The sequence below is a fragment of the Lagopus muta genome, chromosome 7, assembly GCF_023343835.1.
Source record: "Lagopus muta isolate bLagMut1 chromosome 7, bLagMut1 primary, whole genome shotgun sequence".
Taxonomy (NCBI): domain Eukaryota; kingdom Metazoa; phylum Chordata; class Aves; order Galliformes; family Phasianidae; genus Lagopus; species Lagopus muta.
Genome location: NC_064439.1, coordinates 30,067,364 through 30,094,225, shown reverse-complemented (window position 1 = coordinate 30,094,225; position 26,862 = coordinate 30,067,364). Strand labels below are relative to the sequence as shown.

General features: G+C 36.5%; 2 long non-coding RNA genes across 2 annotated transcripts; one reads left to right on the top strand and one right to left on the bottom strand.

The window, feature by feature from the left end:
• Positions 1 to 724: 724 nt before the first annotated feature.
• On the top strand, positions 725 to 13,945 carry LOC125695938 (uncharacterized). The gene is made up of 3 exons (XR_007378111.1): positions 725 to 870; positions 1,407 to 1,476; positions 12,979 to 13,945. It is a non-coding gene; the product is annotated as an uncharacterized LOC125695938 (long non-coding RNA).
• A 7,389-nt stretch (positions 13,946 to 21,334) lies between these two features.
• On the bottom strand, positions 21,335 to 26,393 carry LOC125696291 (uncharacterized). The gene is made up of 4 exons (XR_007378266.1): positions 26,354 to 26,393; positions 23,971 to 24,165; positions 21,998 to 22,128; positions 21,335 to 21,487 (listed from the first exon to the last, which is right to left on the bottom strand). It is a non-coding gene; the product is annotated as an uncharacterized LOC125696291 (long non-coding RNA).
• Between the last annotated feature and the right edge of the window lie 469 nt (positions 26,394 to 26,862).

The window sequence follows — 26,862 nt, the reverse complement described above, 5'->3', positions numbered from 1 at the left end:
AGCAGAGGCCCAACAAAGGGTAAGGCTCCTGGAAAGGTGTAGCTCAGGCATCACATCAGAAGGGGGTGCATAGTTTGAACTAGGGCCCAAACTAATAAAATTGACTTTCAGCTTGGCACCTCTCCCAGTGTTCTGTTTAACCAGTGGGGATTTAGCTCCTTGTTTTAATTTTTTATTTCTCCCATCTCTGTATCCACATGTACAATTTTCTCTCTTATCAGTCCTAAATTTTCTGCCTTTCTCTCTTTTGATGAGTTTCCATAGTACTCTGATTGTTTTCTTCATTTTTCCCAGATTTCTCCTCTTTGTACTTTACTTCCCTGAATCTTGTATTTCCCATTATTTTCTGCTCCCTCCTTCCTTTTGCATTTCTTTCTTCTTTTTCTTCTTTTTAGTCTCAAATTATATCCTATTTTTTGTCACTCTTGTTTTGTTCTCTAAAATATACCTTAGTGCCTGCATTGATTTTGTGCCTACCAAACAGTTTTAGATTTCTAAACTTTTAGGAGTTTCTCTGCTGAGCACAGCAAGGCTTGTCACACTGAACAGAGTAACACCTAAATATATTTACAAAGAAAAAAAAAAAAAAAAAAAGATGGGGGCGTGAAGGGGGAGGGTGAGACAGCTGGCTGCATGCTCCAGTTTCATTGGTTATCCTCTCCACTATCTGCCAGTACTTACATAGGTTGCATTTGGACAGAAAGGTCTGGGAGGCCAGCAGCTGTAAGCAGCAGAGACAAGAATGAGACGGTGGCTTCAGAAAAACTTCAGAAAACTGTAAATCTGGTTGTAGGGCAGCTGGTTGGATTGATAATGCTGCAGCCCTTAAACACAAAATGCTAGATTGGTATAAAACCATTCTGATGTAAGGTAGGTGTTGGTGGTAAGCATACATAAATAAATGAGGGAATAATTTTCATCTGGCAGGATTATGCAAGATCAGGTATCAGATATCTGCATTTCTGAAGTAACTTCTTTGGCCAGCCCAAAGTTTCTTTTGCCAGTCTTTTTGTTCTCTCCTAATGCTCTTGGTGCTGTTTTGTCATAGAAGCTGAATGTTTCCAGGAAGTTGCTTTCCTTGTGTATATGCAGGTTCGGGTGCATATTTTTCCTCTTATTTGGGCCCTTCCTGGAATCTAGTGTTTTGTTGTGAGCTATCTTGGCTCCAAAAACAGTAGCTTCGAAGAATTCAGTGACAGCATAGCATTACCAATCAGACAGAGCCTGGATCAGAGCCACAGGGGAAATCATGTGTTTGGCAAGCTCACTCCCTAGGCTTTGCTCCACGTGATCCCAAGTGGACCAACTCAGAGGTATTTGACTTGCTGAGAGTCTGTGGAAAACATTATCAAAACCACCATGGGAATTCAAGGAATGAATTTGTCTGTTGTGTCATTTCTTTGCAGATGCATCAGCCTATGGGACTCCAAACAGCACAGAACTGGGTCAAGAATGCTCCCGCCAGGAAAGCCAATGGTAAAAATGAATATTTCAGTTCTGACTGTCATGACCCTAACTTACACAAGTCTGAAACACAAAGTTCTTCTTTCCTCCTACCACATCTGTACCCACTGCACCTGATTTTTGCCTGATGTTTTCCCAAGCATTTTTTCATATCATAATGATGCCGCAGTAATTGTTAGAAAATAATTCTATCTGAGACACTGAATCAATCCTTTATTTTTTTCTAAACAGAATTAATGCAATAACTTCAGTCTAGACAAGGCTCCCTCATTCCCCACTCCTTTGCCATATCAACCCTGACCATTAATGAACTTCACATCAGTCAATGTGGAAGTGAACTTTAACTTAGGATATAGAAACGAAATCCATCTGACATTACTCAGGACATCAGGTCAAGCTGCTGCCCAGCTACTCTGCCGCAAATCTAAGGATAAAACGTGCTTATCAGTTCCAGGGCAGCCTTTAATTTACTTATCCTGGTTTAATCAAAGATGTCCATTTTCAACATCCAGACTCACATTATCCAGCATGGAATTAACATGCATACGTTAAGAAGATGACTGTTCTCTACTGTGTGCTTTCCTATGTGCAATCTTTTGTGTGCTTGGAAACTGAAAGAAAGTTTTACCCAAAGTCTTTTTGAGCTTGAGGAGCTGTACATCCCACATCTTACCAAATCACCTGACAGTGGTTTTGTCTTCCACAGTCTACAACAGCTTGCAACACAGTTAATCTTTCTTTTTGATACAGAGCTTGGAGGGCTGAATGTACAGAGTGACTTTTTTTTTCCAGTTAGTGATGCTGCTGTTGAAAAAGTATCTCAAAAAAGTCTACTACCACTTAACAAAATGATTACTTTTGTTTCCAAAAATGTTCTTCTTACTGATGTGTTTCCAATCCTGACACGCTGTGAGAGCACTAGCATTGCGGAAGTATGCTTTGGGTCAACACGTGACTAAGTTGTCCTCCCCCGTACGTTGATCAAGATGTATTAGCATTATCTTACAAAAAAAAAAAAAAAAAAAAGGCTGAATTTATCACAAATCAGCCATTAATATTGTACTTTTAACTGCTAAAAATCTCATTGCAGTGCTCAACTGCTTCATCTGTGCTGGCAGAACTCTTTTCACAGAGCCAGATGTGACACTCTAAGGAATCCTGTCTTTGTCAGTGACATTATGTGACTACACTGAAAGCTGAACCTGATGTAACTTCAGCTTTGCTGTTTCACTTTATGCAGCCAGTTGTTTGCAGGAAATGACACCTCTGGGTCAGGAAGTCTGCATGCATCTGCACTGAAAGCACAACTGTCGTGCCCAGACACATGCTTCTTGCTCAGTTTGTCTTGCAAAGACTTTGCAAGAATGCAGAGGCTGTGGTGATGGATGTGGTGATAGTTCTGTAGTACTTTATATGAGCTTTTGAAAGCTGCTGAGTGCTTCAGTAACAGTGGGATGCTCCTTATCCAATGTTACCTGCAGTGAAACAGGGCAAGCAGCTTACAGAGTAACAGAAGATCAGAAACTGGGATTCAGTTTAACCTGGGATGACTAATTATACGCCTGTAATACATAGTAAGAGTAAAGAGGATATCCTACACTCTGTGTAATTTGCAGTTCATGCTCACATGCAAACCAAATGTTATACATGCTACCAGTGGCTGAGTTCTGCACAAATATGGTAATAATAAATGCAAAACATGCTGCATGAGGAATGTACCCGTAACTATACTGCTTCTTGTCCGGCAAAATCAATCAATATACCTGTAAATTTAAGTCCACAAATACAATAGGTGTGGGAGACAAATGTGAGGTGGAACTTCTGCCCTTGATCTCTAGAAAAGAAAATGAACAAATCAAGCAAATTTCAAATTCTCAAGTATAAACATATTTGACCTTCATTGATCTTCACTCTTCACTATGATACAGTTTTGCTTTAATGAAATTTCTCAGGTGATAAAATTGAGAATGAGCCTGAGACTCCATTTCTGTCTGGGTGCAAGTGTCAGTGCATTTGGTGGAGGAAGACTAACCACTGTAAAAGAAGAAATGAACGAAGATGCAAATGGAAGTAAGCTAGTGGTAACAGATTATTTCAGCTACCCAAGATTGGTGGCTCATATGTCACAGTAAAAGTAGTAAATTCGTGTTACCACAAATGTCTGCTTTAGGCAGTATTTAGCTTTGCTGGTGTGCTAGAGATTTAGTTCTAAGTAACAAATGAGATTTGATTTAAGAAGTAATTACAGCTGAATCTCACTGTCACAGTAGCTGCAAGATAGTGAAGATTAGTATATTGATCCTAACTGCCCTGTGTCCAAAGACATAAAAACACAAAACTAGAAGTATTTAAGAAAATAAGATCCTTAAAATGGGTATGGTATCTATTAAAGTATGCCACAGCAGGATGACAAAAACTTCAAACATGTTTCATTAGATAATTTACTCAATTAATACATAAGTCTACCTGGAGGTAAAAGCAGTGCCAGTGATGTTAACAGGAGGTGTCGTGGACTGAATTCTGGATCTGATGTGTATAGGGAGGCTGAGTGGGGAAACCTTAGTTGCAAGTGGCCAGAAATAAATCCAAATAAAGATAATTATGTGGAATAAAAGACGTGCAGGCATCAGGAGACATGTTAAGCTACATTGAGAGACTGGCTCAAAGTCAGCAGATCTAACCCCTCTGCAGATGTTTGTATTTACAGGGAGCAGGCCACTGGTGCATGCGTGAAGCAAGGATAAGGGGAAATGGTTTTAAAAACTGGAAGAGGGTTGGTTTAGACTAGATGTCAGGAAGAAATTCTTTACTGTGAGAATGGTGAGACACTGGAAAAGATTGTCCAGAGAGGTTGTGGATGTCCCCTCCCTGGAAGCGTTCAAGGCCAAGTGGATGGGGCTTTGAGCAACCTGGTCTAGAGGGAGGTGTCCCTGCCTATAGCAGGGGGTTGGAACTAGATGATCTTAAAGGTCCCCTCCAACCCAAACCATTCTATGATTCTATGATTATTTTTGTAGATAAAAAAGTGCAGTCATTATTAGAAATTGTTATGAAAACATATGGTATCAAAATAAAAGAGGTCATTTAAGTTACAAGATTTCTGTTTCTTTGACACTATTAACAACAGTAGCTAGAATGAAAAAACTGCAGAGTTCGTACTGCCTTTCTCCACTTCCAAGGAATGAAGAACCTCTAATGCTTGTTTTTCTAACTTGTTCTTAAAACCTAAATGGTGGAGACTCACACTACATCTTTACAATCTATTTCTGTCTATAGAAGTTTTCCCTATTTTAGCCTGAGCTTTTCCTTCTACAATTGACACCTGTCAATTTTTTGTTTGTCTTTGTTTTGTTCTCAACGTCACAAAAAACAGTCAGCAGCATCCCTGTTTATGGGAACCTTCTACATGTTGGAAGGTTATCATACACTGCCACAGCTGCCATCAGGCTTTAGTTTTTAGAACAAGCATATCCTTTTTTTTTTTTTTTTTTTTTTTTTTTTTTTTAATTATTCTCTATCTCCTAAATATCTTTAAATATTTTCTTCTTCTTCTTCTTTTTTTTTTTTTTTTTTTTTTTTTTTTTTTTTTAAACCTCTTTTTGTATTAGCCTATTAAATTACACCAAACTAAGGCTTCAGAGAGGTGAGTTAAGGAAAACAATTAGTAACCGTATCTTGTATATAACACATGTATTAAAATGCCCCAGGATGAATTTTTCTATCTTTGCATCAGCTTCATAATGTTCACTCATTTTCAATATGTGGCTTACTGTAACACCCAGGTCTCTTTCTACAGTGCTGTTGCTATTATCAACTTTGTATTTATGCATTTGATTTTCTCTTGCCTCAATAGATTATTTGTACTCGTCTTCATTGCATCTCATCTTATTGATTACTGAGCATTTCTCTCATTTATCAAAATTATTTTGAATTCTAATCCTTCCTCCTACACAGTCCCATCTACTTTAGTATCACGTGGAAATGCACACACACAAAAATATATATATATAGTTGGAAACTTTCAAATGCAATTGATTTTTAAAAATGAAATTTAAACCTTGCGGAAAGCAACCCCACACCACTGTTCTTGTAAGCATAGCTATCCCCAACTGATTTTAGGTGTTGTGGAGGGTCCCACTATTGTTTGAATCTGTTCTTTGTTTTCTTTTAAAGAAAAATTGTCAACAAATCAGTGAAGACACATTGCATAAGTGATATTTTGTTTTGGTATTTTTTATCTTTTTGAGTTGAACATAAAAAGTGCTTTCTGTTTTATAGCGCTTCATGCACATTGCTGAGATTAACCTCCAAATTGTTACAAGTTTCATTCTAAATCATAACAAAAGTCCTCTCTTTTCATCAAGTTGTAGTTATTACATGAAACAGAAAAGTAAACTGCTTTGAGATTCTCCTTGGAATTACACGATGCTATAAGATGCTGTTGCTATAAGAGAGTTCGACTCTTCTGCTTGGCAAAAGAATGTGGCTACGAGCAGCTCTCTGTCTGACTTACAAAAGCACCTTAACTTATAGTTGTATGTTTAGATTTTTATTTTAGAGTTCAGATACAGTTGCCTGACATTAAATTCAGCTTCCAAGGCTGCAAATTTATGGCACTTTGGTAGCTATATGTTTTGCAACAAGCAGTTTCCAGAAGTGGACAGCACTCATTTGATGTCATTCAACCCATTCATGTCAGTCTTCAGAGAGAGAACTGTTGAAGAATTTAATGTCTGAGTTGTGTCTCGGGTAAGGGTAGATAAGAACTCTGAACTAGCTAGACACATCAGGAGCCTTCTGCTTCTCCATGAGCAGAACAGGAAATCTAATTTGTCTCATGTGGTTTCCTGCTGAAACACACATTTGTAGTGAAGAATGTATGAGCACTGCAAAATTCACTTACCAGATAGTGAAAGATACCCTTTATATTCTGACATTTTTTTCTGGGGTGGAACATTAAACTTGCTAGAAAATGACTAAGAGAATATAACATGGAAATTATTTCTCTCTTTACCTACTTGGAGCAGAATAATTTATAGATGATTTAGAGAAAGAGATATAAGCCCTCTATTTTAATGTATATATTTTAGATATTAAAAAATGGAAGAGGTTCTCACTGATGTGAGGTCTGCCCAAGGCTTCAATAAGGGGCACCTCACAGCTCTGGGGTAAGCACTGCTCTGCTGCATAGCTGAGATAACTGACAAGCTTTCATGGAGATCCAAGCTCTTTTGGGTACCACCAAATCTCTCTCTGTGGGAATGCACGTTTTTAATCAGTAGGCAGAGGTAAGGCCAGCAAACAGCTGGGCAGCAGCTGCTGCAATCACACAAGGGTGCAGATGGAAGATCTGGCACCGAATAGCTAAACAACTTAGTCAGCTTGACAGCAAATAATACCACAGTTAGAATTCCTATCCCTACTAATCCTGCTTCAAACAGTTTGGGAAGGGAAATGTTACAGAAAGCCAGAAGGAATTCTTAGGATTTCTTAGTTTCAGTTCTTATTTAAAAATTATTCTTGTTTTGCCAAAGTTTATAATTGTTATATAGAGTAACAAAGGTTCCAGAAACTTGTAACATTATGCTTTCTCTCAGGTTGTTTGTACTTGAGAGCACTCAGTCAGAAAAACCCTCATCTTGCTCATCACAGTGTTGCATGCTGGTCTTATCTGTCATTGCACTGCAGGTCATTAGCGGCTGCAGCACTACTTAACTACACTCTAATTAGCATCTTGAGAGTTAGTCACTTCACTTTGTGCTGATTCACCTACAGCCACATAACTACCTGTGATGGGCTGGCATGCAGCTGTGTAGTTTCACAGCCATCTCCAGGTACTTCAGGATGGGTAGGTCTCCTTTCTCCAGCGCTTGTGGCCACTGACTCCTTCATGGCAATGCTGGCACTTGTATGGCTGCTCAGTGACTCAGAAAACCTCAAATAACTCACCTGGGAAAAAACAGTCAGAAAAAAAAGGTGTTATTCTCAGCTTTTTCAGCTTTTACATCTGACTGTGCTGTCTCTTCACATGGGGCAGAGTTGGCCTAAGTTATGCATAATGGGGAATTAAGCCCAGAATTTGAGATGTGGAATACCAGATGTGTCAGGACATAAGAAGGCTTCACATGGATTTTAAAGGATATATATAATTTAATACCACATGTGGATTAGCCTGAAAACAAGCAATAGAAAAAAACTACTGCTACTTCTGAAAATGTTTTGGAAAGTTTTTCACCTGTCTACCATCACTGATACAGATGTTTACAAGGAGAGGTCACTGCTGTAATTAATAGAACAGCAACATTCTCTGGAGATCTACCACAGCCATGTGAGCATGGCTGGTCCAGTAGCTCCTTGACCTTGCTCTCAGCTAACTTTTTTTATGCCAGAAGCTAAGCAGAGTGAACTAGATATTCCACTGGTTTTACAGTTCTTAAAGTATGCTATTATTTACAAAACCTGCTTGACTGAACATTTCCTATTATTTATGACTTTTAAATATGAAATCTGACAGCTTCTATTTATTTACTTACTTATTTTTTATTATTACAGACATTTTGTTACTTTTTTTCAAGGAAAATCAATTCCTGTCCATCCCAGCGCTTCCCAGCCACACAGTTAAGGACAATCACTGCTACATGCTGGTGGTTGGCATCTGGGTGCAGGATACCTGTGCCCTTAGCTGTGCCTGCAGTTGGACGACAATCTGTCAAGACTGCTGTTAGCCCAGGTGTCTGGTCATAGGCTACACTAAAAGACCCTGAAATCAAAGACTGTGGCTGAGATGTGAGTCATCAGCAGATACCAAGCACATTTCAGAGAAAAACCACTAAATGGAACATGCCTATGCTGCCCTCTGATCTTTTTAGCTTGTACTTATGTTAAAGAGGTAACACACAGAAGGCAAGAGTTAACAGTGAATTACAGTGACCTCAATTGCCAAGAAAGCCCTACTGTCCAGCTTCTTTCTCCTGCTTTTCCTCATCTATATGTTCCTGTTATCTCAAGTCCCCTCCCTTTTTTGTTCCAGCTCGGATTATCAACAGGCTTTTCTGTTAATTGATATAACTTACCCTGCAATGGAAAAAAATATCCTTTTTTTTATTGCTTAATGGAAGAAACTGGCTCACAGAAACACCTTGTTAGCTCTGTGCTGTAGGCAGGAGTGAATGGCTAGTGTTGGGGCAGAAAAGGGGGAAGCAATGTGGGTGTCAGCTGTGATAGGCTGTTAATTCACCTCATCAGAGCTGTGAAACCATTACTTGGGGCTCAACAGCTTGTCTTGCAAGCAAAGGTGGTGAGAATACCTGCCAAGAAGGTTCTATAAGCTGTGGTTAAACATATTGCTACAGCAGCTAATGTGGGCAGAAGCTAGAAGTGGAATGTTATCCAAGCCCCAGGTTTTCATTAGCTGCAAATACAGCACTGATAATAGAATAATGACAGTCAAAGCATAAGTGGAATTCTGAAGATATCTTAAGTAATTTGTAGCACTGAATAATGAATTTAAGAGTAAAAAGTGCACTGCTAGATATTCAATTTCCAGTTTATTCAAATTATTGCTTATATTAATGCAATTAATATATAGCACATTTTGCATAGAATCACAGAATCGTAGGGGTTGAAAGGGGCCTCCAGAGATCATTGAGTCCAACCCCCCTGCCAAAGCAGGTTCCCTACACCAGGTCGCACAAGTAGGTGTCCAGACAGGTCTTGAATATGTCCACAGGAGACTCCACAACCTCCCTGGGCAGCCTGTTCCAGTGCTCCGTCACCCTCACTGTAAAGAAGTTCTTGTGCACATTTGTGCAGAACTTCCTATGCTGCAGTTTCTGGCTATTTCCCCTCATCCTGTCTCCACGCACTGCTGAAAAGAGTCCAGCCTCGCCGCTCTGCCCCCCACACCTCAGATATTTATAGACCTGGATCAGGTCTCCTCTCAGTCTTCTTTTCTCAAGGCTAAACAGATCCAGTTCACTTAGCATTTCTTCATAGGGTAGATACTTCCCTTTTTTGGATCAGAATTTAGTGAGGGTCTTTCTGTTGTTCATAAAAGTGTGTGCATATGTACATATATGCTTTCTGAACTTCTGCTTGAGACTATAATGATCTCAACTATCAGAACACCATGGGACTCTGAAAAAGGATCTTACCTCTGAAAAATTATTGTACGTCTGATTTTTAGTATTTGCATGCTAACAGCACCCTAGTAAAATCAAGAAGTTTTACCAGCTCCAGTAGATTTGGGATATCAAAGAACAGAGATGCTAACGTCCATATTCACAGAGTATACTTAGTTGCATAGATATCATTAGATGACTTGCCTGAGGCATTTAGAAAAGCCTCTGTGGAACAGGCACTGTACCTAAGCCCTCAAATCCAGGAGTACTTCCCTTACTACTGAACTTTGTTGTCTTATTGTGCTTGCAACAAATCGTTCATTTAAAACTGGATTTAGACTACTCTAGGAGTTTTGAATGTTGATCCTGGTTGGGGGGAAGGATATAAAACTGCTGCTGATGCATAGAGTTTCCATGTCTATGACATCCAAAACAAGCTTAAAATAAGTAGTACTGGGTTCTATTGATGCCCCGAGGAGCTGAAGTCAGAGAAGTGAAGGAATACCTCTGAAGAATAAAACCAAGACTTAGCATTACTTTGGTGTTACTAAGAAAGCTGGTCTGGTGATGTTCTGTGCACCTGCTTGGAAAACACAACACATAAAAGAAGAAGAAACAGTTTTAAGATTAAGTCTACATTGTGAATATAATATAATCATAAGTCTAAATTTTGAAGCTTTCTTTTATATAAATTCATTTTTGTTGAGATATTTAGAGGGGTTTTACATATATTTTAAGGAAGGGATTTTAAAATGGAAGTGCATGAAGCATTAAACAAGTATTTTCCAATGGAGTTTTCTCTGATATGAAAGGAATTCTTGGTGTCACCTCTCATTTCCTGTGCTGGCTGTAGGACACCAGCAACAAAAAAGTTGAAATTCTAACTAGTGACATTTAAAAACTGGAATACACATTATTCTGATATGCCTTATATATATGACTTTAAATTATCACTGAGAACAGAACAGGACTTTGGAGCAGCTAATGACCTTCCCCAGCAAAGATTTGATGTGCAGATATATGCATGGATACATCTACTTTGCCCCTTTAAATTTGTTCCTAGGTTACTTAAGGTTTGTCTACTCAGGGAGCTCAGAGCTGCTGATGGATGTTACCAAGCTTCATGTGAACCAGCTTCATCCATGAAAAGGTAGCAGGTGAAGGGTGCCAAATTCATGGCTGCTGGAAGCCACTTTCAAACTTCTAGGTAGGCGTTTGCCCTGTGGCTCTTCATAATCATGTAATTATTTGTTGCTATTTTTATCTCACTGTGAAAGTATTAATCAGACAAATTAGACAGCACACGCAGTCTACAGAATAAGTTTTAGCTCAATACACCTGCTTATGTTGTCATAACATAATTATTAGCTTTCTATTTTCATCAGATTTTTGTTTTCTTCTATTATTAATAAAACCATTTTTATGAAATGCAGACTGTATTGAAAATTAGTATATGAATGTCATTTTAGTGATCATATGGACAATGTATTTTCTATTCTTGACGTCCTTCTCTTCAGGACATTAACAGTATTTAATAAGTGAAAATTGGATTTAAATGCAAGAATGTAAGACAGATGCTATTAGGTAGCCTTGAAACAGCAACAAAAGAAATCTGAACACACAAGGCATGAAAGAAGCCATACACTTTAAAAAAAAAAAAAAGGAAAATTCATGCTGAACATATGCAGTGTTTGTTTTGTTCTTCAGTATGCCTAGTTTAATAATGTTCTAGCAATGTTACATATCTACCTTCACTGTATTTTTTTTTTCCTTTTCGTTAGTGTTACTACTGGCAAGATTCACACAAATAAACGTTGATGCATTAAAAAAATAAAAAAGATGAATTTTTTCAGAGTGTGTTTCCATAGGCCCCTGGGCTTTTCTAGCAGCTCACTGCCACACAAGGAGTCCAGTTCTTGCTTTTGCTATGTTCTAAGACCTTCTTGTAAGTATCTTTCCTGCAAGCACTTCTGTGACCGCACAGCTCTGTCCTCCCTCTTGCTCTAGTACTGTTGCTCAGAGCACCAGGGAAGAGAAATCATGAGAAAGCCATGAAGCAGAACTATTTTTCAGTTTCTCTGGCTTCTAGGAACTGTGGCTTCTACCCATCCTCCCTGACAGCCAGTCATGTTCTCTTGGTCTGAAGGCCTCTTATGACTGTAGGCAGGGCTGAAGACTGGGCACAGGCCAGCAAAGGCATGAAAACAAAGCAGAGAGAAAGCATTGGTTTGGAGTGGTTGGTCATCCCTGGCAACACCCTTGGCACAAGTAGTTGAGGTCAACCCAACTGGCTCCTCTGTCTCCAGACTCTAAAAAGGTTGCAAGGAGGAGCTAGGTTTATAGAGAAACAACACTTGCAGATCCAAAAATGTTCATTTAGTAGAAATGAAGTCCTGTTAACAAATGGGCAGTTTTCTTTTTTAAGAACACTTAGTTAAAAGGATATAAAAACTATCAAGATGTGCAAGCTTCAAAAGACCGTAAGTAATGTCACTTCTGGCTGTCAGATGCTGTAAGTATGTGTAATAAGAGCCAAGGGGAAAGAATAACAAACAGTGCTTTTTGAATTAAAAAAAAAACGTGTCTTTTCTGTTCAGCATTGAAAAGAGAATCAAGTACTTCTGCATTTATTAGGAGTTACTTTTCTGCGTGCCTGCCTTTCTTCTAAAAGGAAGAGTGAATGAGAATGATGAGCTTCTGTTAGCTTAGTGAGGTGGAGAACAATTGTGAAGAAGCGGAAAGTTCAAAGTATATGATATTGCAAACAATACAAAAGATGATTTCTCTAATGAGAAATACCAAAGCCAACTCAGCAGTGTTTCCTAGAAATATAGTTGCTGTAATCCCTCAAGCTCCATTCAGTTTCACATTGCAGTGCTTGCACAAGTTATATGAAGACTTATCAATTATTTTAAAGTAATTCTTTATGTTACATTTTTGTCAGTGCTTCTTTGCTTTACTCAAACTCAAACATACTCTCCAAAGTAGCTCAGGCTTAGAATAGCAATGAGGTGTGATTAATGGGAGGTAAAAGACATTGTCATCTCAAGCTGTGATGCCAGCACAGTTACTGACATAGGTTCTGATTTGCCTCAGAAATAAAAATTTTGTTCAGAATCAAAAGGAGTGTACAGCTTTCTTGTGGCTTCCAATTGCAACCTGTTTATACTGGTTAGGCAAAATGCAAAGCAATAACCAAAGTCATAGTCATTTACAGTAATTGTAGGCTTGAGTTGGGACTTAGGGCTGATGGTGAAGGATGAGGAAGTGCCCAGGGGAGAAAGAGGCACAGAACTGTGGTGATCTTGCCCTGGGAAACTCCCTCTGGTGCAAACTTGGCAGGGGATTCTTTGATAACCACAATTTACCCTTATGCTCTCCATCTTTTCCTCAGCAAGGTGGTCTGTCCAGCTTTTATTGCCACAGCTCTGTATTGGTTACAGCTGCAAGGAAAGGAAACATATACCTGCCACTTGAAGTACCCAGATGCAGGACAGACATCTTGAGAGGACATGCTCAAACATTTCTGCCTATTTTCAAGTGAGAATGTTTACCTCTTGCAGTTCTGGAACTTCCATGGCATATGAAGAAAAGAAACTGAAGACAATGAGATGAAGGAGGGATTATTCTCCTTTAACCAGGTTGTAACACAAACATTCAGAAACTATTTGGTACTTCCATTGTCACAGGAACCACGTGACCACAGATGAGAATAACACATTTCCAACCAAATTCTGTAACAACATTTTCTCAACTGCTAAAGGAGTAATAAGCTGATGGTAAAACATGAATCATTTAGTCTATATAAATACACGATTATAGCATGGGTGCATTGTGGAAAGCTATGTCACAAGTGTATGTATACTGAAAGATGATGGATAATTTCACTGCAATTATTTGTTCTTTTTCAGAAGCCATCTTATCATTTTCTGTATTTTTCATGATTCTCAGCAGTGTAAATATTGTAAGTTTGTTCCAAAATTAAATGATAGCCAGTGTCATTAAACGTGTCCCTTTGTATGCTATTTTACATTTGACAGTTCATCACAGACAACTTATACATTTACCTCTGCATAACCTTCACTGTGTCTTATAATAGTATATATTTTTTTCATTTACTCAGGTGAGAAAAAGATAGCTTTTCTTTTTTAAGGAGTAGGGCACTTGTCACTGTTTCTATCTGAGCAGAGCTATAACACAATTCACTTAAGATATAAAGACAATGCTCTCTATCAGCCTCAGGTCTCGTACCTACTCGTTACACAGCACAACAAATATACAAATCCAGTAAATTTAGATACTTAAACCTGTTATTACTATTATTTAATGTGATAAATATTTAGTATAAGATCCTAAGTAATGTGTGGGAAGGTTGATATACAAAGAGGTTGGCTATGTGGCTGTGATGGATTTAAATTACAAACACACTTTTAAAACTTTTAGTAGCAATTGGATTCATTTATGTAGGAATGCAAAGAAATAAAGTTGCTGCATAAATGTTATCTGTTGTGTGAGATACTTTACAAATTTATTATGTTATCTTCAAAGATATATTGTTTTCTAGATTCAGGATTCTACACTTGACTGTAAAATTTTGGCAGACAGTCTCCAAAAGTCATGTGTGTTTTTTTTTTTTTTTTTTTTGCTTAAAAATACTCTACTCTGTTCTGTTGAAAAACCGAATTACATTTGGAAGATAATTTACTTTAAAATAGATACATTAATACATTACCAAAATAAGACATTTTTTGCTTCAGTCGTCCTTCCCATTTTATGTTATCCTTTATTATTGTTACTGGTGGTTTTAAATAGGTTGGTTATGCAGCAAAATCTCATATACACGTGACTTCTAGCAAAAAATATCTCTTGGCAATAAAATCACAAAAATGAAGACCAGCCTAAAGCAAGAGTGAAAATATCCTCTGTGGACAGATGCTAAGTAGAAAGAGTGAGTCAGTCTGGAAAGAGAAATTTAGACAGGGAAAAAGGAAGGCAGTTCTGCAAAAAGATAACATTGCTATGTCCAAAAAATCATTTTTTTGAGCATTTGTGTCAGTGTCACAGTGGAAGAGAATAAATGGTAACCATCACTTACAGCTTCTGGACTTTTCCCTGAACCTTAGCTCTAGAAGTAGATTAAACTCGCTCTAACACATACCCATCAACAACCACGCCACCTACTGAAGACAGATACAGCAGATCACCGTGTCAACAAAATACCAAGAAGAAAACACCATACCCTTTCAGGCAAAATCCCCCACTTGTCTATTAAATGCATTTACTTTTCATTCACTGTCTGGTTCCCCATGCTTGAATACTATTCTAGTTACAAAAGTATGTGCAGTTATTATGACATACCTGTAGTGAAAATTTGAATACTTTTAACCTTTTATTTTCTTAAATATTGTTGTTTGGCTTTTACAGAGACTGAATTAGGAAAATCAGCCAATTCTGGATCAGGATTGATGTAGCAAGGTCACAAAGCATTTCAACCGTGCATGAAAAAGAGCTGGTAATGTTGGAAAGTTAGTATATGGTATTCAATTAAGTGCTACATATTGTAGGAAGTAAAAAGAAACTATTGGATTTGTAATGGAGTCACACTTTACTTTTTCTGCAACTTACCAGTCATTATCAAGCTCTGATGGCAGATGAAGGAGCCAGTTTCTTCCAGTCTTTAGCAGGAAAGAATGAAAACTCTTTCCTATAACCAAATCTCATAGTTTTAAAAGTCACAGTACTGATTAACCCGTATGTATTAGCTTTTGTCAAGCCCATGTGCATTAGCTTTAGTCATCTGAATTTTTCTTGGTCTTTGCTGTATATCTTAGACTTAAATTTTATTTTGCCACCTAATTTAATGTTATCAAAGCTTTAGATTGCAATATCAGTGTGTCTGCATCTTGTTGAATAAGTATGAACTATTTCCAATGTGACTTGTGAGGCTGGGACCAAACAGGGCAACAGAAAAGAGGAAGGAAAATATGTGATGGCTGAGAAAACTGTAACAAGTCCTTACAAAGTTGAAGATGTGAAGTGGATATGATACAAACCTGTCATTTTATTCTGGTCAGAAAACTTGTGGGATGGATGAGAAATAGAACGTGTTTGAGCACTGGAAATTTTTTTTTTTTTAAACAAACTATGAGATGAATTCTGTGAAGAAAAAAGGAGTTAGTCAGTATCACCTCATTTGTCATTTCTGTAGAGCAAAGAAGAACGTGTTACTTCAGCTCTTCTGAAACCAAATTGCAGCACAAAATTCATACAGGTCCCTGGAAGATCTATGTCTCCACCTATGGATAGGAATATCTGCAAGCACTTACATTACCTGTACAGCTGTCTTCAGCACTGTTGTTTGGTGTCTGTATTAGACAGCTATACACTCATACACAGTAATTTGACAACTCTATCTGGGGATTTTGTAATCCATAAAATTCTATGTGAATAGGAAAATAGTGATAAATTTCAGGAGGTGCCGAAGTATAGTCCAACTCATTTTAACAACCGAGGCTGTTATGTAACAGGACTTTTCCTTGTATGTCCTTTTTCTAAAGGAAATAGAAGATTTTCTGCCTCACTGTGGAGAGGATCAAAAACTGAGCCAGGTTACAGAGTTTATGGTGAAGTGAGGAGTTTTGTTCACTTCAATCCCAGAATCACCAGATTCCAAAGTTGCTATCACCACAGTGGTGGTGGTAATATTTCAACACTTAGTTGAGGATTGTGTCCCTTAAAGTCAACGAACTTGTAGCATAGTATTAATATAATCTTTAATACTCATTAAAACTGAAAATATGGCCTTTTGAAATAATACTGCCTTCTTTCCTGAAATGGTTATAGTGCCAGAAGCATTATTTGACAGTAGGAAAATGTCTTATTGATGTGCCTTTAAAAGAAAGTTTTACAGAAAGCATTTTAATGCACTTAGCCATTGAAAAATTTACTTGCTGTGCAGCTTTTTAAATACTATATTCAATATATGTTATTTATGATGAGATTTAGAACCAGGATGTATTAGTATGTAGATGAAAATTACTTATGCTGTGTTTTTGCAATTATTCTCTGGCATAAATCTGGAATGAAGTCCCTAGAAATTCCAACATAAAAATCTGAAATGTAATATTAATAACCTGAAATTGAGTAGCGCTCTTGAACTGTAGTAGAAATCTTGTGTCCTCAATTGTAATTAATTTCATTCAACTTCAGTATACATGAGAGATGAATGTGATGGAAGACAGTATCAATAAGTAATAAATGAAATAGTATCAATAAGAAATAAATGGAATAACTGATATTCCAGATCTTTACAGACAGTGCTAATCTTGTTGCAACAACCTCAGGCATAGAAGGATACTAATTAATGACTAAATTTGAGAATTTAGTTTAAAAATAAATAATCCTAAAGCTTTTTGCTTAAAAAAATATAATCGTTCTTAAAAATTAAATCTCTAAATTTCTGCTAATTGATTCACATGCTTGGCTATATTTTATTATTCACTTTCTGAATAACAAAAGCACTGGATAGCGAAAATAGTTGTAAGAAGCAAGAGGAGAAATTATTTCTTGTGCCATTTGACTATCATTTGATGACTAAAAAATTATCAATGACAAGGAGGAAGCACAAACCTGCTTATACTGGTACTTCAAAATGTTACAACTTGAGTTGTCCATCTGTTGTGCTGAAAGAAGACGTGATTTTTGCTCCATGTGCTATTACTGCCATTATGGTAAAGCTGTACAAACAGATATGTAATACTGATTAACAGAAAAAGAACAAGAGACAGGGCTATAGAGGGATATTCAGACATCCAAGGCAGGATATCAATTTGCGACACTCTACCTGTCTTCAAAGCACAAAGAGGGAAGAGAACGTGCTTCTCTCTTTTAGTCAAGTCTAGCTGGGTAGATGGCTACTTAGAAACTCCTGAGTTTCATGCATTCAGTCTGCTTGTTCCAGTCTGGCACTCTTTCTGAAGTGTCTTTCTGCTATATTCATTGTGTCAGCCAGAAGTGGTAATGTTGATGCTCTATTTTAACTTCTGAAATAAAACAATCCTCAAGTTTCTTCATATGGTTCCCGTAGGCTCTCAATATTACTCTGAAACTTACTGCCTTTTACTGCCTTGGCAGATATCAATATTGATTGTGAAGAGTTAAATGAAACGGCCAGGATGCCTTTGGCACATTGTTCATAGTCTCACCTACGTAGACATAAAAAAAACAGTAAGTAGAAGAGACTTGCAATCATGCATGGGCAAAAAAAAAGTGGCCATTGCACCTTTCACTGCCTCATGAAGTTTACTACCAGACAAAAGATAAATTTGAGTTGTATGTAGTAAGCAGACTTCTGACCAGCCAAACAAACAAAAAAAAAAATTCACCTTAGAAAACCTAAATCATCCTTCTGAGTCACAAAACCTAATCAAACACTTTATATATATATATATATTTCTGTTATAATTAGCACAGAACTGGACATAAGTTATTTTTTTATCTCTATGATTAGAGTATGATCACTTAATTTGAATTTCCCCTGGATGTATTTTTATAGCACTTGGGCCATTCAGGTTTGTTTCAGGGTTTTTTTTTTTTGTTCTTGATTTTTTTTGTCTATTGTTGCATTGCTTTTTTTCCTGTTGCTGTTGTTTTGTTTTCTATTTAGTTTATACTTTGCTATTTTTAGTAATATTTATTTTGCCATTGCTAATGATATTAACTTTGAAATTGACCTGGCCAGCTGAAGATAGGTCTTAGTTAATTTTCTGTAGGTGGGAAGTTGTTTTACAGTGTGATGGAGATTGATCTTTACTGAGAAAGCCTGTCTAAGTTTTCTTTTTGAAGGATTAATATAGGAGTACTTTTGATTGCTATTTCATGTAATTCAACCTTCATGCATGGCAAGCTGACAGATGAAAGCTTCAAACTCCCTCCTGAATTAGAGAGAGATACCAGAATCCCGTTTTCCTTACCTGGGTCTGCACTTTCCTGGCAAACAGTGTCCTATAATGGTGAAGAATGCAGGCCACTGTTAACACAGTCTCACGAAGAAATACTACTTGATAAACAGATTTTATAAATATCTTATCATTTTTGTAATACAGAAACATAAGAAAGTAGGGCTAGATGGGAGATCTGTGATAATCTCACCTGTGCCAGCACCTGCTCCTGAGGAGTCTAAATGTCACAGTGCTGCCTGTATGAGGTATTTAAGGGTCACTGGTTAGAGAACTGAACAGAGGAAACATTATTTTAAACCTATAAATGCAAAGAGTTTCTTTTTGCTGCATTTTTGAAGATAAACTTCTCAAAGAAAGAACTAAAAAAAAAAAATAAGTGGATATTATTAGTGGAGATAGCAGGAAACTGAGCAAGTGGATCTGGAGATAAAATGAAGGCATGGACAGTGGCAGGGTAGTCAGGGAGCATCACTTTAGGGCAAGATCATGAGATATGACTGGTGGCAAAAAATGAAAATAGTAACTGTATTCAGGATGGAAATATATGAGAATAGCAAATTAGCAAATGCCTGGACTGAAAAAAAGGTTAAAACCTAGCAGGCATGAATAGGAGAATTTTTATTAAAAAAAAGACAGATTAAAAAAAAAAGTTAAAATATATTACTTGCTACCAAGATACTGCTTCTAGAAGACAAGAATTCTTGAAATAATTAAAATAGCAGAATAATTACAAGGATAACCAGAATTATGTATCTGTTCACTGTTTAAAAAAAATTGCAGGAACAACAAAGAAACCCTTTAAGGAAACTCAAATCAAGAGCTCAGAAGAAGAAATCTTATTTATAAATATATATATTAAATCAATATATTCCCTATTTGAGGGGATAAAGTGAGGTTCTTTGTGTTTTCTCTATGTAAACTGCCTTTATAGGGGAAAATTATATCTGTGCCTTCTCTTTGAACTCGGTAATATCCTCAGAGTCAGTTATCACAGAGGGAAGGGGCTTCTTCACAGTCATCTTACTAAAGGAATTACAGAGCTCTTCAAGTAGGTGACATGCTTTTGGGCACTGTAACGCCCAAATCAATAATATTAAATAGCATATACTATAAAAAGGAATCCTGTTACAAATGGATTTCTGTTCTAAAACAGATTACATCTAATCTTTTAGCAAGTTTCATCCTTATGAGACAGTCTTTAACAGAAGTATTAAGCTTGCTCAAGCTCTATAGCATTTCTTTAATGCCAGCAACTATAAAGTTTTTTTTTTTGCTCAAGATTTTAGGAAAGGATCTGGAATTTCCGGTATTCTTTTGGAGCTTTTTCAGATCCGCTGCCTTTTAGTGCAAAGAAGCACTTGGTTTTTTTCCCTCAAAAATGTTTTCTGCAGCTGCCATTGGAGTCCAGTGTTACACCTCCCCTTTCAAATCACTAATAACCTGCAACTAATGTGTGTCATTTCTATCTTTATTTGAAAAGAATATTTTATGCATGGATACATCCACTAATACATACAGAGGAAGAAAGTTGGAACATTGTAAAGTGGTTCTCTCATTCAACCTTAATACACATACCAATCAATTTATATATATGTTTTCAAATGCAATGCATTTTTCTATGTTACACACAAACAATAAATGCTTTTTTTCAGACCATGTATTTTTTTTTCCTGTTTTGCTTTTGACAGGGGTACTTTTTTCAGAATTAGTATTTTTTTGTGTGTGTTTCTCAACAATCAGCCATTTGACACCTAAGTAAATCAATTATATCCTGCTCAGAGTGCTTTTTCTTAAGGAATATCTGTTGAAATATACATTTCTGGAACATATGAGATAGAAATGACATCTAAATTAAAAAAGTTTGGCAGTTATAGTGAAATATTCATTTGAACATTTCTCTGCTCACCTCATATTTCTCTGAGTATAATCACACGATAATGCCAAAAGCAATTTCAGCACTGTATGACAGTGAGGACTAACAGTTCCCATAAGATATTGTCTGGATTTGTCTTCTGATTAGGTATTGAATGGAGTTTCATTGTGGATTGGCTTTAACTGTTTTTTGTAAAACATTGAGAAGCAGGGGAGACTTCAGTTTTCAAAGCTAATCATCACAATGGAACAGCAAGAAGAAAAGTGATCTGAATTATACCGGATTTAAAACTCATTGTACTTTACTGAACACACCTGCTAACACATTTTCCTATTTTTTTAGGGCTATAATACCATTGCAGTACAGTATTTAAAACTACTTGAACACTATCAGGAAAATCATTTGGGGAAAGTATCCCCCAAAATGGAACAGATTCCAGAGCCCATTTTTATTTTAATCAAAGTTTTTAAACAAAATTTTTCAATGCTACAGCATTTTTAGTGATCCTAAAAGAGGCCTGTCCAGTCTAGTGAAGTAGAGTAAAAAGTACTTCCTGTAAAATTCTGTCCATGTTTTCAACTTCTGCTGTTGCCATGAGAAAGTTGCATAACCACAGTTGGGAGATGTAAACAATACAAACAAAGGTAAGCAGCAGGCAAAGTGTCTCTGTGCAGTCATCAGTGTGGGGAAAGGATGGCTCGGATACATTTTTCTGCAATCAAAATATTTTACATTCCTATTTCTGGATATTATTTTTAAAAATCCATAAAAACTGGTGTGTCTATTCTTAAGTAAACCATTTCTTCATTGCAGACAAAGAATAATAGGGATGAAGTGTATGCAGAACTCAGGAAAAATAAAACATTTCCCTGAGGGAAATTTCACTCATAAATCACTAGCACACTCACCTGTCTTGTCTTCAGCTTAAGAAGATGAATAAACATCCACATACATCCACACATCCGATTTTATTTCCTGTAAATACTTAATACTAATAGTAAAATACATTCCTTCGCACACAGGAAGTGGAGGGATGCCCCTCCGGGCTCGTGGAAGCACTCTCCATGGTCCTGGAAAGAAATCCACTGTCACAGTAAGGACAGATCTGAGATTACTGGAAAAGACCAGTTCTCTGACTTCAAGTAAACTAAAGAAGAGAAGAATTTGCTTTCATCTAAAGAAAGTCTTCAAAATGATTTCTGATTTTCTAATTAATAAGCAGAATTATTAATTTAGGGAAATATTTGCCTCTTTTTATAGATTGTAAATACGCTGTGCTGTTAACAGTTTCTACCCCTTGGGAAATGCTTCATAGGATATGAATAGCATGTAAGGAAAACTAACCAGAGACAGTAGCAAATGAAAACAAAATGTAGAACTTTCTGCCAGTTTATGAAATGAGCGCCCAAAATGTAACTAGAAAATTTAACAAAGAAAACAGTCACTCTCTTCCTCTGATTTAGGAACAGATTTGAGAAGTAGTAATTTTCCCCCAGCCCTCCTTCTCTATCCCTTATTGGTGATGATTACCATGTTCATTTAAAAAAAAAAAAAAAAAAAAAAATCAACAAACAAGATACCTAGAAGTTCTGATACTTGGCATATCCTAAAACAGATGCTTCCTCTCGTGACTGGCAGCTGTGTGTGTAAAATTGAGTTGCATCAGTGTTAACCATGTGGAGTAATCCTTGGCTGCTGCTTTGAGAATAACCTGAAATTTTTAAAGAAGATGGGTCCTTTTTGGAAAATATCTAACAAAACGATAAAAGGAAAAAGGTGAATGGACAAAATAATCTCTTCCTTAAGCAACTTGGCTGATACATGTTAGTTCTATAAAGGCAAGCTATTCATTTTCTGAACATAAATTCTGTGTCCTGTATTGTGTCCATTATCTTTCACTGCCTGTGTTGATCTTTCTTCTCATGGTAGGGAAACAAAATTCAAAAAGGAAGATTGCTATCTCATGATAGAAGGTACAAGGCTAGACTGATATTTGGGATTAGTAATTACATATCTAATTCTGACATGAATTTACTACATTGTTTAGTATATTTTACAGCTTTTTCCAGGGTAGCATTTGTGTAAGCAGAGATACAAAGACAAGATGAAATACCTGAAAGCTTTTTCTAACTTTGGACATGCAAGAATCTGCTATTCCTATTAACACTGAACCCTGTATCAATTTTTCAAAGACAATCTCCTCTCTCCACTCCCAATATTTGTTCTTTGGTATTCCCACCTCAATGTTTCCACAAGCCTTGGAGAGGGAAGTTTAGAAAATATAGCACAAATTAACCTTTATTTCCACATTGCTAAGTGTGATCTCTGACCTTCAGCAGATTATCACACACTACTTACTTAAGCTCACTGACTGACAAACATTGGGGCCTCAAAATCCCCAAAAAATCATGAGGTTCACCAGATAAGTGGCTCAAATGACAATGATTAAGCATTATGAAATATTTATTTACAATTTCTGTCTACATGAAGGATTTCATAACCAGAAGAGAATGCACTAGTAACAATTCTTAAGACCTAAACTGTCATAAATTGTAAGTACTAACATACCTTAAATTGACTTTTGAGTTTAATTTATTATTTGATGCCATTAATTACTTAGGAAATAAAAAATTCAGAAATTAGTATTTGAAAAAAGACTAATTACGTTTAAAAGTTACTTGTCACCACACTTGGAAAACTATAAAGGAAGGTAAGAAATAATTCACTTTTGTGCATCTTTCACATCATGTACTACACCTCTAGCCAATCATGATGTCTCACAACACGATTAGTAATTCATATCTACCATAATCTGTCACACATGCCAGATTAACAAGAAGTCTTATTTTCATTCCAATTATACCTTAAAATGATTATTAGCAGCTACAATCCATTACTGAAGAACTACTATCAAGTGTATTGGTAGAAGCACTCAGTACTCTGCATGGACATAACACACTTTTTATAAATGTTCTTCTCTATATGTATTACTTGCAGATAGAGACAGGTGAGTCTTTTCATGGAGCTCATTGCCAAGTAGCTTTCTCTTCTCAAGTCTTATACCATAAAATTTCTTGGCTCCTGTTTAGTCTCCTTTCAAAATAACATGCTGATTGCTAGGCAAAATTATATATATAAATTACATTCCATACCCTGCATTAGAAAGATGATTAGAAAATTTCTTTTCAGCAATCAACAATATCTGGCTGTAGGACCACAGCCCTGGGTAATGCAGAACCTTCTCCAAAGCACAGCTGAACGTGACTACTCTGGAGAAAAATGAGGAAACTTTGAATGAAACAATCATGGTTTGATCAGGAAGTGCTAATTCTGCATTTTCTTAATATGCTTCTTTCAAATGTGATAAAACCCACAAAAATTAAACTTGATCTTTCCACATAGCATATTTATTGTCCTCCTCTACACCCAAAACATTCTATTACTGCAGAATTACATCTTGGATAGAGAAAAAATATAATGAAACCAGTAGTCCTGTGGTGTGTAAGCACTTCATCCAAAGAGCACAGCAAAAATACATAAGAATGTCACTCACCTGACTATTGGCTCAATGCAGTTTCAGTATTCAGTTCTATTTTCTCCAAACAGAGGAGGAAACTTGTCCTCTTGCATTTAGCCGGCACTTGTTTTCCTTGATAAGCTGTCAACAAGCACCATGTGCTTTAAAGTGATGTAGGAGGAGTTTATGATAGTGAAATTCACATCATATATGGATAAATGAACCTCTGTGCTAAAAAGAAAAAAAAAAACAATAACAAAATAAAGGAGAGAGTCTGCAGAGGAAAACCAAACCAAATCAAAATACATACTGCCCATGTATTATGGTAAGTAGAACCACATAATGAGTTTCCCTGCTTTTCCAAAACTTTGTGTGAATGAACTAAGTGTGACCCTGTATGTATGAAAGTGAGGGATTCCTTTTCAATTCACAAGAAGTGAACAAGTATGTCGTGAATCTTTTCCAACACAGCCTGTGTCAACTGGTCACTTCACATAGCAGCATGGATTAAAAAGTTTAAATTTTCAGTTATTCTCAGAATTTGTTTGCAGATTTAGAAGGCCCCCCAGTTAAATAATTACCAATAGCTGAGAATGGAAAGGAGATTAGTTTACCTTTAATTTTAAAAAACTTGAAATAGGCATCACTATACAACTATATCTGATGATTTAATACTTCGATCATTTCTTGTAATGAAAAGTTTCTATGTCACATGATGAAAAAAATCCTATATAGAACGCCTTTAAAAGATTTCTTCAATCTTACATAAATCATGAAGTTAACACTCAGAAAAGTTTAGAAATAAAAATGGAGTCTGTACTGGATGAGAAGACAGGGATCCTGTATTTCTTCTGAAGTATTTGCATTTATCCACGTAGATTGTAGTACAGAAACATTGAGAAATAATTACATTGGGCATCCTTATAACATTCCACATCCTGTTATGATCATTTATTTCTCCCTTAAAGGTCTGTACTGCTGAATTTATGATACTATCAGACAGGTGGAAGAAAGAATGTGAAAAAAAGAACCACATTATTTTTTCCTTTTTTTTTTTTTTTTTTTTTTTTTTTTTTTAGGTATTTACTAACACTACTTACTACGAAATGTAAGCAAAGCATAATTTGTGGTGATGTGGTTTGGGATTAAGAATGTTTTTGTTCTAGATTTTATTGATCTAGAACTCATTTGTAACTTCCCAGTTTATATGCATTGCAGCTATTCATGAGTATGTGTGCATACCTACATAAAATTTCTTTTAAAATAAATTAAATGCACCTTTTAAAAAAGACAACAGCATAACTGAGTTCTTTTTCCTGGATAGACATACCCTACAGTGAAAAGGTGTGACAGTGGTGACACTGCAGGTCATGGTATGTAAAGAAATGCTCATTATTCTGCCTTTTTTCCCCCAAAGACTATGACCTTCAGTGAAAATAAATAACATTTTGAAGTCAAAAGTAATGTAATTATTCATAGACTGTTTTGGATTAGTTGGCAGAAAAGCAAATATTTCAGTTCCAGCTTGAAAATCAAGCCATTATTTAACTTTCAATGTGCAGTTCCCATAGTAAATTCATTTTTAATGGGATGGTGTACCCGGTTTGTGCTTGGTAATTCAGCTATAAAAAATCTGAGCTGTGCCCTATAAATCAATCTGAATGGTATGCCATAAGACTGCAATAAATTTATGAGCTGCCTTTAAAAAAAACAGAGCATATATTAAGTATTTTATATGTTGCACAGATCACAAGTCAAATATTTGACTCTAGAAATATAACTATGGGTGGCTTTAAAATGATGAAATCTCTGGTGGATCACCTGGAATCCTTTACATTTAGTGAATTCACAGCACAAAACTGAACGTTGGAATTTCTTTCAAATTCACTGGAAGATTTGGCTGTGAGCCTTGTTGAAGTTTCTTAGAGATAATATAAATTCATCCTACTGAATTTGCTTTGCTAATGGAGATGTAAGTGTAGCTGCATATGTGATGCACCAGTTGATCTCTGCAAGTCATTCATTTTGTGAATGACAATGGAGTCCTAAAATTTCATGACGGTAGCCTCCCACAGAGGCTTTTTTCTCCTGCATCTTAATTATTTATATATTTTGCACACTGTAGCCAGAAGGGCAAGAGAGATGCAGAAACTTAATTACGCAGAAACCTTTTGCTAGCTCTTATAAAAAGTGGCAACATGAAAAGGTAGAAAATAGGAATTTAACTTGAATTCAAAAGTATGGTGACTTGCTAGTACAGTTTATAGATATAATCTGAGTTCAGTTTGAAAAATGATTCTACAATCAACAAATATACAACTAGCAGAGTGGAGTAGTAACACTGGCATTTTACAGGTCATATAATTAGAAGGATTAGCACAGTGAAAAAGGATAACTGAAAATAAATGAAAATACTCACCCATATCCTAAGCTTCAGAAGAACTCCAAAGGGAGAAATCGCCAGAAAAAGAGCCATCCCTAATGGCAGTCAGCCCTTAAATGGGTTTAGGAGAGGTGCAGCCAGGCTCCACCCCTTCCAGTCACACAGCTGAATTACCTTTACCTGTGCTCCTGCAGCTGAATCAGTACTTGCCTCTGGTGATCAATCAGTGGTTCAGGCCATGATTCAACAGTTCCGATACAAGGATGCAATTGGATTTTCAAGCTCTAAGAGGCACTGTGTGGTTAGGAGACTCTGAATAGCCATGTAGAGAACATGAATTATCGTAGGTCAGATGGATTTAAGTAAATACTCATACATACACATTATCCAATATTGTTGTACAACGAAGAAACAGTCTGTAAGGAAAGTAACTGTTTCCCCAGATTGAAATACACTGCAGTATTTCCATGTTCTTGACAGCTGTTCATGAACAATACTGGTGATTTAGGTAATCTTTATATGAATCAGGTTATTGAGTTCATGGC